At 49.7% G+C, this 13,493-nt stretch overlaps 1 pseudogene; it reads right to left on the minus strand.

Annotated features, from left to right (window-relative positions):
- The window catches only part of LOC124024529, an 84,980-nt pseudogene that overhangs the window by 19,965 nt on the left and 51,522 nt on the right, over nt 1-13,493 (minus strand).

Consider the following 13,493-nt stretch of genomic DNA (forward strand, 5'->3'; position numbering starts at 1 on the left):
CTCTGCCTGTGTGCTGCCATAGTCCTCCACTGTTTGCCATCCCTTCCCCTGTTCAGACAGTGTGTTACTGAAGGATAGATTGAACCACAGAGGAGAGTGAAACATAGTGTTTTGTTCCCATCTTAACCTCGTTCCTCTATTGCCCACCCCTCTCCCTCCAGCTACCCTTCAATTTACAACTCCTCCATCTGTTTCTCTCCCTGTAATTTCTGTGCTAGCACCATCTCTTTCTCCTTCCCTTGCCATCTCCCCCCACCACGTCTCGTGCTCTATAATTTCCCATTTCTCCCTCGCCCCCTTTCCTCCCTCGATCTCCCAGGACTCCATTACGGCCCAGCGCCATTGTGTGCTGAAGTATGACCTGGAGGGGAAATGGGGGAGAGAGGGAGAACAACTCTATTCAGCCAAGGCCATTATAGTAAGGCAGGGAGAGCGAGAGAGACTGGGAGATTGAAAGAGAGCGATTGATGGAGAAAAATACAGAGGAAAGAGAGGGGTCGTACACACTGCTACATGGGGAGGTCAGGGACACATCCAGGGGTGAGGGTGGAGGGGGTTTGGGGGCTGTCACTGCGTTGTAAAACCTCCATGACTCATATGTTTACCCACCTCTCTCTCTCTCTCTCTCTCTCTCCCCTCCCAGCACCACTACAACTTCCTGCCTGTCAGAATCCATTCTAGGAACACCGGACCAGCAACAATCCTGACATCTCAACTCAGATTTGAGTGATTCTAGGAAACTGCAGCTGTAAGGCTGTTCCTAGAAAAGCACCCTGAAAATAAGAGAAGGAAATAAGTGTGTGTCGCATACTTCCACAGCGTATTCGCTCCTCTCTTTTCCTCTTTCATTCCACCCTCGACTTCTCTCTCGCTCTTTTCCCTCGCCCTACCCCTCTCTCCACAAGTGAAAGCTCACTGCCTTTGGGGAACATTAGCATATTTACAGAGATAGGAGGTGAATGTGCTCATTTCTATTCAAACCTCTTCTGCGTGCACTCATTTCACAGCTTTGAAATGGCGCGCAGAGAAGACAGACCGAGGAAATGGAGAGAAGACAGAGAGATAGAGGGGAAAGAGAAGAGGTCCAGAGTGATCCAGAAACAGTGGTAGAAAAAGGATGGAGCGAGAAAAGAGAAGGAGTAAGAGAGAGAGAGATCCAGAAACAGAGGCACAGAAAGGAGAGGGAGAGAGAGATCCAGAAACAGAGGCACAGAAAGGAGAGGGAGAGAGAGAGATCCAGAAACAGAGGCACAGACAGGAGAGGGGAGAGAGAGATCCAGAAACAGAGGCACAGAAAGGAGATGGAGAGAGAAATCCAGAAACAGAGGCACAGACAGGAGAGGAGAGAGAGAGATCCAGAAACAGAGGCACAGACAGGAGAGGGAGAGAGAGAGATCCAGAAACAGAGGCACAGAAAGGAGAGGGGAGAGAGAGATCCAGAAACAGAGGCACAGACAGGAGAGGGAGAGAGAGAGATCCAGAAACAGAGGCACAGAAAGGAGATGGAGAGAGAAATCCAGAAACAGAGGCACAGACAGGAGAGGGAGAGAGAGATCCAGAAACAGAGGCACAGAAAGGAGAGGGAGAGAGAGAGATCCAGAAACAGAGGCACAGACAGGAGAGGGAGAGAGAGAGATCCAGAAACAGAGGCACAGAAAGGAGATGGAGAGAGAAATCCAGAAACAGAGGCACAGACAGGAGAGGGAGAGAGAGATCCAGAAACAGAGGCACAGAAAGGAGATGGAGAGAGAGAGATCCAGAAACAGAGGCACAGAAAGGAGATGGAGAGAGAAATCCAGAAACAGAGGCACAGACAGGAGAGGGAGAGAGAGAGATCCAGAAACAGAGGCACAGAAAGGAGAGGGAGAGAGAGAGATCCAGAAACAGAGGCACAGAAAGGAGATGGAGAGAGAGAGATCCAGAAACAGAGGCACAGACAGGAGAGGGAGAGAGAGAGATCCAGAAACAGAGGCACAGAAAGGAGATGGAGAGAGAAATCCAGAAACAGAGGCACAGACAGGAGAGGGAGAGAGAGAGATCCAGAAACAGAGGCACAGAAAGGAGAGGGAGAGAGAGAGATCCAGAAACAGAGGCACAGACAGGAGAGGGAGAGAGAGAGATCCAGAAACAGAGGCACAGAAAGGAGATGGAGAGAGAAATCCAGAAACAGAGGCACAGACAGGAGAGGGAGAGAGAGATCCAGAAACAGAGGCACAGAAAGGAGATGGAGAGAGAGAGATCCAGAAACAGAGGCACAGAAAGGAGAGGGAGAGAGAGATCCAGAAACAGAGGCACAGAAAGGAGAGGGAGAGAGAGATCCAGAAACAGAGGCACAGAAAGGAGATGGAGAGAGAGATCCAGAAACAGAGGCACAGAAAGGAGATGGAGAGAGAGATCCAGAAACAGAGGCACAGACAGGAGAGGGAGAGAGAGAGATCCAGAAACAGAGGCACAGAAAGGAGATGGAGAGAGAGATCCAGAAACAGAGGCACAGAAAGGAGATGGAGAGAGATCCAGAAACAGAGGCACAGACAGGAGAGGGAGAGAGAGAGATCCAGAAACAGAGGCATAGAAAGGAGAGGGAGAGAGAGATCCAGAAACAGAGGCACAGACAGGAGAGGGAGAGAGAGAGATCCAGAAACAGAGGCACAGACAGGAGAGGGAGAGAGAGATCCAGAAACAGAGGCACAGACAGGAGATGGAGAGAGAAATCCAGAAACAGAGGCACAGACAGGAGAGGGAGAGAGAGATCCAGAAACAGAGGCACAGAAAGGAGATGGAGAGAGAGAGATCCAGAAACAGAGGCACAGACAGGAGAGGGAGAGAGAGAGATCCAGAAACAGAGGCACAGACAGGAGAGGGAGAGAGAGATCCAGAAACAGAGGCACAGACAGGAGAGGGAGAGAGAGATCCAGAAACAGAGGCACAGACAGGAGAGGGAGAGAGAGAGATCCAGAAACAGAGGCACAGACAGGAGAGGGAGAGAGAGAGATCCAGAAACAGAGGCACAGAAAGGAGAGGGAGAGAGAGAGATCCAGAAACAGAGGCACAGAAAGGAGAGGGAGAGAGAGAGATCCAGAAACAGAGGCACAGAAAGGAGAGGGAGAGAGAGAGATCCAGAAACAGAGGCACAGAAAGGAGAGGGAGAGAGAGAGATCCAGAAACAGAGGCACAGACAGGAGAGGGAGAGAGAGATCCAGAAACAGAGGCACAGAAAGGAGAGGGAGAGAGAGATCCAGAAACAGAGGCACAGAAAGGAGATGGAGAGAGATCCAGAAACAGAGGCACAGACAGGAGAGGGAGAGAGAGAGATCCAGAAACAGAGGCACAGACAGGAGAGGGGAGAGAGAGATCCAGAAACAGAGGCACAGAAAGGAGAGGGAGAGAGAGATCCAGAAACAGAGGCACAGAAAGGAGAGGGAGAGAGAGAGATCCAGAAACAGAGGCACAGACAGGAGAGGGGAGAGAGAGATCCAGAAACAGAGGCACAGAAAGGAGAGGGAGAAAGATCCAGAAACAGAGGCACAGAAAGGAGATGGAGAGAGATCCAGAAACAGAGGCACAGACAGGAGAGGGAGAGAGAGAGATCCAGAAACAGAGGCACAGACAGGAGAGGGAGAGAGAGAGATCCAGAAACAGAGGCACAGAAAGGAGAGGGAGAGAGAGATCCAGAAACAGAGGCACAGAAAGGAGAGGGAGAGAGAGAGATCCAGAAACAGAGGCACAGAAAGGAGAGGGAGAGAGAGAGATCCAGAAACAGAGGCACAGAAAGGAGAGGGAGAGAGAGAGATCCAGAAACAGAGGCACAGAAAGGAGAGGGAGAGAGAGAGATCCAGAAACAGAGGCACAGAAAGGAGATGGAGAGAGAGATCCAGAAACAGAGGCACAGAAAGGAGAGGGAGAGAGATCCAGAAACAGAGGCACAGAAAGGAGATGGAGAGAGATCCAGAAACAGAGGCACAGAAAGGAGAGGGAGAGAGAGAGATCCAGAAACAGAGGCACAGACAGGAGATGGAGAGAGAGATCCAGAAACAGAGGCACAGAAAGGAGAGGGAGAGAGAGATACAGAAACAGAGGCACAGAAAGGAGAGGGAGAGAGAGAGATCCAGAAACAGAGGCACAGAAAGGAGAGGGAGAGAGAGAGATCCAGAAACAGAGGCACAGACAGGAGATGGAGAGAGAGATCCAGAAACAGAGGCACAGAAAGGAGAGGGAGAGAGAGATCCAGAAACAGAGGCACAGACAGGAGATGGAGAGAGAGATCCAGAAACAGAGGCACAGAAAGGAGAGGGAGAGAGAGAGATCCAGAAACAGAGGCACAGACAGGAGATGGAGAGAGAGATCCAGAAACAGAGGCACAGAAAGGAGATGGAGAGAGAGATCCAGAAACAGAGGCACAGAAAGGAGATGGAGAGAGAGATCCAGAAACAGAGGCACAGAAAGAGAGAGGGAGAGAGAGATCCAGAAACAGAGGCACAGACAGGAGATGGAGAGAGAGATCCAGAAACAGAGGCACAGAAAGGAGAGGGAGAGAGAGATCCAGAAACAGAGGCACAGACAGGAGATGGAGAGAGAGATCCAGAAACAGAGGCACAGACAGGAGATGGAGAGAGAGATCCAGAAACAGAGGCACAGAAAGGAGAGGGAGAGAGAGAGATCCAGAAACAGAGGCACAGAAAGGAGATGGAGAGAGAGATCCAGAAACAGAGGCACAGAAAGGAGATGGAGAGAGAGATCCAGAAACAGAGGCACAGAAAGGAGAGGGAGAGAGAGAGATCCAGAAACAGAGGCACAGACAGGAGAGGGAGAGAGAGAGATCCAGAAACAGAGGCACAGAAAGGAGATGGAGAGAGAAATCCAGAAACAGAGGCACAGACAGGAGAGGGGGAGAGAGAGATCCAGAAACAGAGGCACAGACAGGAGAGGGAGAGAGAGAGATCCAGAAACAGAGGCACAGAAAGGAGAGGGAGAGAGAGAGATCCAGAAACAGAGGCACAGACAGGAGAGGGAGAGAGAGAGATCCAGAAACAGAGGCACAGAAAGGAGATGGAGAGAGAAATCCAGAAACAGAGGCACAGACAGGAGAGGGAGAGAGAGAGATCCAGAAACAGAGGCACAGAAAGGAGAGGGAGAGAGAGAGATCCAGAAACAGAGGCACAGACAGGAGAGGGAGAGAGAGAGATCCAGAAACAGAGGCACAGAAAGGAGATGGAGAGAGAAATCCAGAAACAGAGGCACAGACAGGAGAGGGAGAGAGAGATCCAGAAACAGAGGCACAGAAAGGAGATGGAGAGAGAGAGATCCAGAAACAGAGGCACAGAAAGGAGATGGAGAGAGAAATCCAGAAACAGAGGCACAGACAGGAGAGGGGAGAGAGAGATCCAGAAACAGAGGCACAGAAAGGAGAGGGAGAGAGAGAGATCCAGAAACAGAGGCACAGAAAGGAGATGGAGAGAGAGATCCAGAAACAGAGGCACAGACAGGAGAGGGAGAGAGAGAGATCCAGAAACAGAGGCACAGAAAGGAGATGGAGAGAGAAATCCAGAAACAGAGGCACAGACAGGAGAGGGAGAGAGAGAGATCCAGAAACAGAGGCACAGAAAGGAGAGGGGAGAGAGAGATCCAGAAACAGAGGCACAGACAGGAGGGAGAGAGAGAGATCCAGAAACAGAGGCACAGAAAGGAGATGGAGAGAGAAATCCAGAAACAGAGGCACAGACAGGAGAGGGAGAGAGAGATCCAGAAACAGAGGCACAGAAAGGAGATGGAGAGAGAGAGATCCAGAAACAGAGGCACAGAAAGGAGAGGGAGAGAGAGATCCAGAAACAGAGGCACAGAAAGGAGAGGGAGAGAGAGATCCAGAAACAGAGGCACAGAAAGGAGATGGAGAGAGAGATCCAGAAACAGAGGCACAGAAAGGAGATGGAGAGAGAGATCCAGAAACAGAGGCACAGACAGGAGAGGGAGAGAGAGAGATCCAGAAACAGAGGCACAGAAAGGAGATGGAGAGAGAGATCCAGAAACAGAGGCACAGAAAGGAGATGGAGAGAGATCCAGAAACAGAGGCACAGACAGGAGAGGGAGAGAGAGAGATCCAGAAACAGAGGCACAGAAAGGAGAGGGAGAGAGAGATCCAGAAACAGAGGCACAGACAGGAGAGGGAGAGAGAGAGATCCAGAAACAGAGGCACAGACAGGAGAGGGAGAGAGAGATCCAGAAACAGAGGCACAGACAGGAGATGGAGAGAGAAATCCAGAAACAGAGGCACAGACAGGAGAGGGGAGAGAGATCCAGAAACAGAGGCACAGAAAGGAGATGGAGAGAGAGAGATCCAGAAACAGAGGCACAGACAGGAGAGGGAGAGAGAGAGATCCAGAAACAGAGGCACAGACAGGAGAGGGAGAGAGAGAGATCCAGAAACAGAGGCACAGACAGGAGAGGGAGAGAGAGAGATCCAGAAACAGAGGCACAGACAGGAGAGGGAGAGAGAGAGATCCAGAAACAGAGGCACAGACAGGAGAGGGAGAGAGAGAGATCCAGAAACAGAGGCACAGAAAGGAGAGGGAGAGAGAGATCCAGAAACAGAGGCACAGAAAGGAGAGGGAGAGAGAGATCCAGAAACAGAGGCACAGAAAGGAGAGGGAGAGAGAGAGATCCAGAAACAGAGGCACAGAAAGGAGAGGGGAGAGAGAGATCCAGAAACAGAGGCACAGACAGGAGAGGGAGAGAGAGATCCAGAAACAGAGGCACAGAAAGGAGAGGAGAGAGAGATCCAGAAACAGAGGCACAGAAAGGAGATGGAGAGAGATCCAGAAACAGAGGCACAGACAGGAGAGGGAGAGAGAGAGATCCAGAAACAGAGGCACAGACAGGAGAGGGAGAGAGAGAGATCCAGAAACAGAGGCACAGAAAGGAGAGGGAGAGAGAGATCCAGAAACAGAGGCACAGAAAGGAGAGGGAGAGAGAGAGATCCAGAAACAGAGGCACAGACAGGAGAGGGAGAGAGAGATCCAGAAACAGAGGCACAGAAAGGAGAGGGAGAGAGAGATCCAGAAACAGAGGCACAGAAAGGAGATGGAGAGAGATCCAGAAACAGAGGCACAGACAGGAGAGGGAGAGAGAGAGATCCAGAAACAGAGGCACAGACAGGAGAGGGAGAGAGAGAGATCCAGAAACAGAGGCACAGAAAGGAGAGAGAGAGATCCAGAAACAGAGGCACAGAAAGGAGAGGGAGAGAGAGAGATCCAGAAACAGAGGCACAGAAAGGAGAGGGAGAGAGAGAGATCCAGAAACAGAGGCACAGAAAGGAGAGGGAGAGAGAGAGATCCAGAAACAGAGGCACAGAAAGGAGAGGGAGAGAGAGAGATCCAGAAACAGAGGCACAGAAAGGAGATGGAGAGAGAGATCCAGAAACAGAGGCACAGAAAGGAGAGGGAGAGAGAGATCCAGAAACCGAGGCACAGAAAGGAGATGGAGAGAGAGATCCAGAAACAGAGGCACAGAAAGGAGAGGGAGAGAGAGATCCAGAAACAGAGGCACAGACAGGAGATGGAGAGAGAGATCCAGAAACAGAGGCACAGAAAGGAGAGGGAGAGAGAGATACAGAAACAGAGGCACAGAAAGGAGAGGGAGAGAGAGAGATCCAGAAACAGAGGCACAGAAAGGAGAGGGAGAGAGAGAGATCCAGAAACAGAGGCACAGACAGGAGATGGAGAGAGAGATCCAGAAACAGAGGCACAGAAAGGAGAGGGAGAGAGAGATCCAGAAACAGAGGCACAGACAGGAGATGGAGAGAGAGATCCAGAAACAGAGGCACAGAAAGGAGAGGGAGAGAGAGAGATCCAGAAACAGAGGCACAGACAGGAGATGGAGAGAGAGATCCAGAAACAGAGGCACAGAAAGGAGATGGAGAGAGAGATCCAGAAACAGAGGCACAGAAAGGAGATGGAGAGAGAGATCCAGAAACAGAGGCACAGAAAGGAGAGGGAGAGAGAGAGATCCAGAAACAGAGGCACAGACAGGAGATGGAGAGAGAGATCCAGAAACAGAGGCACAGAAAGGAGAGGGAGAGAGAGATCCAGAAACAGAGGCACAGACAGGAGATGGAGAGAGAGATCCAGAAACAGAGGCACAGACAGGAGATGGAGAGAGAGATCCAGAAACAGAGGCACAGAAAGGAGATGAGAGAGAGATCCAGAAACAGAGGCACAGAAAGGAGATGGAGAGAGATCCAGAAACAGAGGCACAGAAAGGAGATGGAGAGAGATCCAGAAACAGAGGCACAGAAAGGAGAGGGAGAGAGAGAGATCCAGAAACAGAGGCACAGAAAGGAGATGGAGAGAGAGATCCAGAAACAGAGGCACAGAAAGGAGAGGGAGAGCGATGCAATACGTGTCCTCCAGGTCATCACAACCATATATATTCTGAATCACACGGTAGTAGAGCCGGAGGGAACAAAAGGCAAGGTTCAAGGTCAGGGTCAAGGTTGTGAGATCATGGGGAGTGGAAGAGGTCAAAACTGCAATCCCTGTTTACAGACATTCACAGTCAATGAATGTAGTGGTTTTAACCTAACCATGATTGTAATGCAGGTGTGTGTGTGTGTGTGTGTGTGTGTGTGTGTGTGTGTGTGTGTGTGTGTGTGTGTGTGTGTGTGTGTGTGTGTGTGTGTGTGTGTGTGTGTGTGTGTGTGTGTGTGTGTGTGTGTGTGTGTGTGTGTGTGTGTGTGTGTGTGTGTGTGATATTATGTCCCTTACCTGACCATGTAGTCGTTGCGAACCAGCAGCAGGTGCTGCATCAGAGACAGGAAGTGTGTTTCGGCCTTGGAGTCTTTGACCGTGTTCATCAGGATCTGGAACACCTCGGTCACATCAGTACGACCGCATGGTTAAGGACCACAACCTCAAGTGGTCAGAGCAGTCAGATAGGAACATTTTCCAATCCGCATCGTCATCAACGCCCTGAATCAATCCACCCCTACTAATAAGATATACTACTGTGTTTAGAGGCAACCCAATCTACAGTAACCTGGTTCCAATATAGTTTACTACCACTTTACATGCAGTAGTCATCGTCTTATATTGTGAAGGATTATGTGGCAAAGACAAAGCCCTGTTAAAGACTGGTATCAGTATCTGATCAAAGGCTAAGTAGCTTCCACTATCCTGATCAAATGCATCTCAGTCATGGTGACCAGAGCCAAGGCAATCAACAAGGTAAAACAAAACCCCTGAAGAATTCCTTGTGATTTTGTGTGAGAAACTATTATGGCACCTTGGAGCCACCTGGTGGTGAAATGTAGGAATGTACGTTAGAGGACAGTGACCTGACTGGTAGGTTTCACCCTGTTCCCTATAGAGTGGGCTACCCTATAGGCCGTGATCAACAGTAGTGCACTGTATAAGGTACAATTTGAGACAGCCATACGATAAACTTGTATCACCTTAACATCTGAACCAAAGTAAGTTCTCTTCATAGAGAGACTTTTTGAGCCTCCCTGGTGGTGGAAGGATATTCCATCTCGATGCGCACGTCGCTGAGGCGGGCCTGGAGTTCATCAGAGTCATCCTCGGCCTGCTCGTCAAAAACACTGAGCTGCACCCTCAGCTCCTCATTCTCTATGGTCCGAATATCCTACAGGACCCAGGGAGGAGGGGGAGAGAGAGGGAGGTGGGAGGAGAGAGAGAGGGAGGTGGGAGGAGAGAGAGGGGGAGGTGGGAGGAGAGAGAGGGGAGAGGAGGGAGGAGAGAGAGGAGGAGAGAGAGGGAGGAGAGAGAGGGAGGAGAGAGAGGGAGGAGAGAGGGAGGAGAGAGAGGGAGGAGAGAGGGAGGAGAGAGGGAGGAGAGAGAGGAGGAGAGAGAGGGAGGAGAGAGAGGGAGGAGAGAGAGGGAGGAGAGAGAGGGAGGAGAGAGAGGAAGGAGAGAGAGGTGGGAGAAGAGAGAGAGGGAGGTGGGAGGAGAAAGAGGAGCGAGGGGGGGAGAGAGAGGAGAGTAAGAGGGAGGGAGGGGTGGGTTGAAGATTAGAGGGGGGGGGTCAATAAAAATCCAAACTTCCCTGAACCTACAGGTCAACATGAGTGTTTGGAACCTGTCTGTGACTCACCGTCAGCAGGTCTCGTAGGCCCAGTCTCAGCAGCTCTGAGCGGATGTGGATCCTGTAGTCCAGCTCTTCTCCTCGACTGATGAGAGCGTTGATGAGCTGCATACAGCCATTCTTCAAGGCGATGTTGGGCTTGTTCATACCTAAGAGGAGTGGCTGAAACCTCTCATTGTCCTGCTTTTCTGCCTCCTCAGTGATGGCCTCCAGAACACGCTCATGACTACAGAGGGCGTCACATATTAATGCACAGAAAGGTACACACACACACAAGAACACATTCTCCCACTCACAGACACACACACACCTAAACAGATACTTACAGGTTGTCAGGGTGTTCCAGGATGCAGATGGCCGAGAGCAGTTTGACCACATCCACCATCATGTGAGGGACCCGGGGGTTGATGGCTCGGACCAGCAGAGGGATGCCCTCGGCAGACGTCAACATGGCCTTCAGACCATACTTGTTGTTCATGAAGGCTTTGAGACAGCGCACAATCTCGTGTTGACACTTCATGCCCATGTTTCTAACCGGAGGAAGGGGGGGGGGGGGGGGGGGGGGGGGGGGTGTTATTGTACATAAGGGGGGATTCCAAACCAGACAAGTAGCAAATCCACTGGAGCGTTCTAGGAATAAGATAGGGGTCGACGTCTTACCAGTACTCGTCTTTCTCCTCCGGGAGGTAGGGTAAATGCAAAAGTGGTAAGAGGGGCGTAAAAACGCGGACGTAATCACGGGATCCAGACATTCAACCGGAATTCAACAATATTCAACAATACTTAATAGGGAATAAACTAAATTTATTAAGCCAAAGTTTATCATAAGGCATGAGCAGAACGCAACAGTGATGTGTCATTCCTGCAACTTTCTGAAGAGGCAACTTTGTGTGGCCGTAGGCGATGACGCGAATGAAAACAGTCTTCTGGTAGAAGGAAAGGCTTTCCCAAAAAACCTCTATTAAACGTTAAACTACAAAGTAGCCTGCGCCTATCTGGCAGAATGATACCAGGATCATTTGCGTCGATCCAGTGGGTATGTGTTGTGCAAACTCTAACGTCACGTGTGAGCTACAAAAACACTAAACAACGGTCTCTTGCTAGGTGTGCACTGTAAAGGGTAACTACACCAACTAAATCTATGTTTCAACAACAACAAAAAAGTTGTCTTCTGATGTGGTTAAAACATTGTTGTGGACTTAGAACATCAAATTAAGTTGTTGTTCTATTTTACAAAGTGTGATTTTTGAGTGAAAACTTGAAAGAACTGGGGGAAACGGAAACCTGGAAAAGGTCAACTGAGACAAGAAATTTTGTTGGGGGGAAAAATCTATGGAATCAGGCAAAAGAGAAGACTGATTTAATAAAGCCCTACTTCCGGGTACTGGTCTCTTTCCTCCGGGAGTAAAGGTTAAGTAAAAGGGTTGAGGGGGTACAGGTGTAGATGGGTAGGTAAAAGGGGTAACAGGAGCTTGATATATCTTACGGGTACTCGTCCCTCTCCTCCTGGAGTAAAGGTTAAGGTAAAAGGGTTGAGGGGATACGGGGGTAGATAGGTAGGTAAAAGGGGTAAGGAGCTTGATATATCTTACAGGTACTCGTCCCTCTCCTCCTGGATTTTCCTCATGATGTTGAGCAGCAGAACCAGGCCCTCGTCTCCAAAGTTCTGCACCCAGCTGACAGGGTTGTTGTTGAGGGAGACCCGGAGTGATTCCAGACAGCCCAGGAGCTGTGCGTCTCTGGGCTCAGTCCTCAGCTCCTGGATGTACATCATGGCTGACTTGGAGCTCTCCTTCTGGTTCTGACCCTATCTCACACACACACACACACACACACACACACACACACACACACACACACACACACACACACACACACACACACACACACACACACACACACACACACACACACACACACACACAGCAGTAGTGTAAAAGGACATAAAGAGGACAAGTTATCGCTGCTCCAGGTCTACTGTGTATGTTATGAATGTATGACTGATCCTAGTACCTCAACCTTTGTTACTCACCGCTTTGGACGTGTGGAGGTACTGAGACACCATCTCTCGTTTGATGATGATGTCTTTCGCCCGCAGAGGCCGCTGCTTCTCCTCGTTCAAGTTCATATCCACCTGGAGAGAGAGAGAGCAGGGGGAAAGAGAGGGGGGAGAGCAAGCGAGAAAGGGAGGGGAGAGCGAGCGAGAGGGAAGAGAAAGAGAGAGGGGGAGGGGAGAGAGACAGAGAGATACCTTTAAGTCAGCGTCCTAAAAGATACAGACAAATAGCCTGTAGTCCACACCCAGTAGACAATCATTGTCTCTTTCTTTAACCCTCTCTTTCACCAGCATCTGTTCGAAGAGTTCCAGGACGTATTCGTCAGGGTGGTCGTGCAGCATGGTCCCCTGGGTAGGAACCTCGTAGTGGGCAGCGTTGGAGTGGCGCTGCCCGGCTGCATGAGGCTTCTCCTTGTCCTTCTTCATCCTCATGCTGGTGAAACGCTCCAACTGCAGGGGGGTCAAAGGAGAGAGGTCAGAGGTTACAGGGAGATATGAGGGTTATCCCAGTTCAACCCCAACCCTGTGGATTGGATAGGTCAGGGCAAAAAGGTTGATTTGGAATTGGGCATCAGATTCCATTGGACATTCAGACGTCATAAATGACTAAATATCACTGTGAAACACGTTCAGCTTCACTCATGTGTGTGCTAGAATAAAATGAAGCAGGGTCACAGGGTGATGTCATCAACATACCAGTTCATACCACATACCGTTTACCGGGGTACTTGGAAATAGCCACGGGATGGCTTTTCAATATCATCAAAACCGTTGAAACTATTTATTAGAAGTTTTTCCAATACATTCATATTTGTAGCCACTTTAAACTCTACGGGACAGTTAACCTAACACAGGCTAATGTAATTAGCAAGTAACATGAACACCTCCCAGGACATGGACATGTCTTATATGGGCAGAAAGCTTAAATTCTTGTTAATCTAACTGCACTGTCTGATTTAATATAATATAATAATATATAATAATAATAAATGCCATTTAGCAGACGCTTTTATCCAAAGCGACTTACAGTCATGTGTGCATACATTCTACATATGGGTGGTCCCGGGAATCGAACCCACTACCCTGGCGTTACAAGCGCCATGCTCTACCAACTGAGCTACAGAAGGACCACAGTAGTTACAGTAGCTATTACAGTGAAAGAATACCATGGTATTGTTTCAGGGGAGTGCACAATTATGAACTTGAAAATGTACTAATAAACCAATTAAGCACATTTGGCCAGTCTTGATATAACATTTTGAACAGATATGCAATAGTTAATTTGATCAGTCTAAAAAGGTGCACACTGCTGCCATCTAGTGGCCAAAATGTTAATTGCCGCCTG

Source organism: Oncorhynchus gorbuscha, unplaced genomic scaffold (assembly GCF_021184085.1).
Source record: "Oncorhynchus gorbuscha isolate QuinsamMale2020 ecotype Even-year unplaced genomic scaffold, OgorEven_v1.0 Un_scaffold_1912, whole genome shotgun sequence".
Classification (NCBI taxonomy): domain Eukaryota; kingdom Metazoa; phylum Chordata; class Actinopteri; order Salmoniformes; family Salmonidae; genus Oncorhynchus; species Oncorhynchus gorbuscha.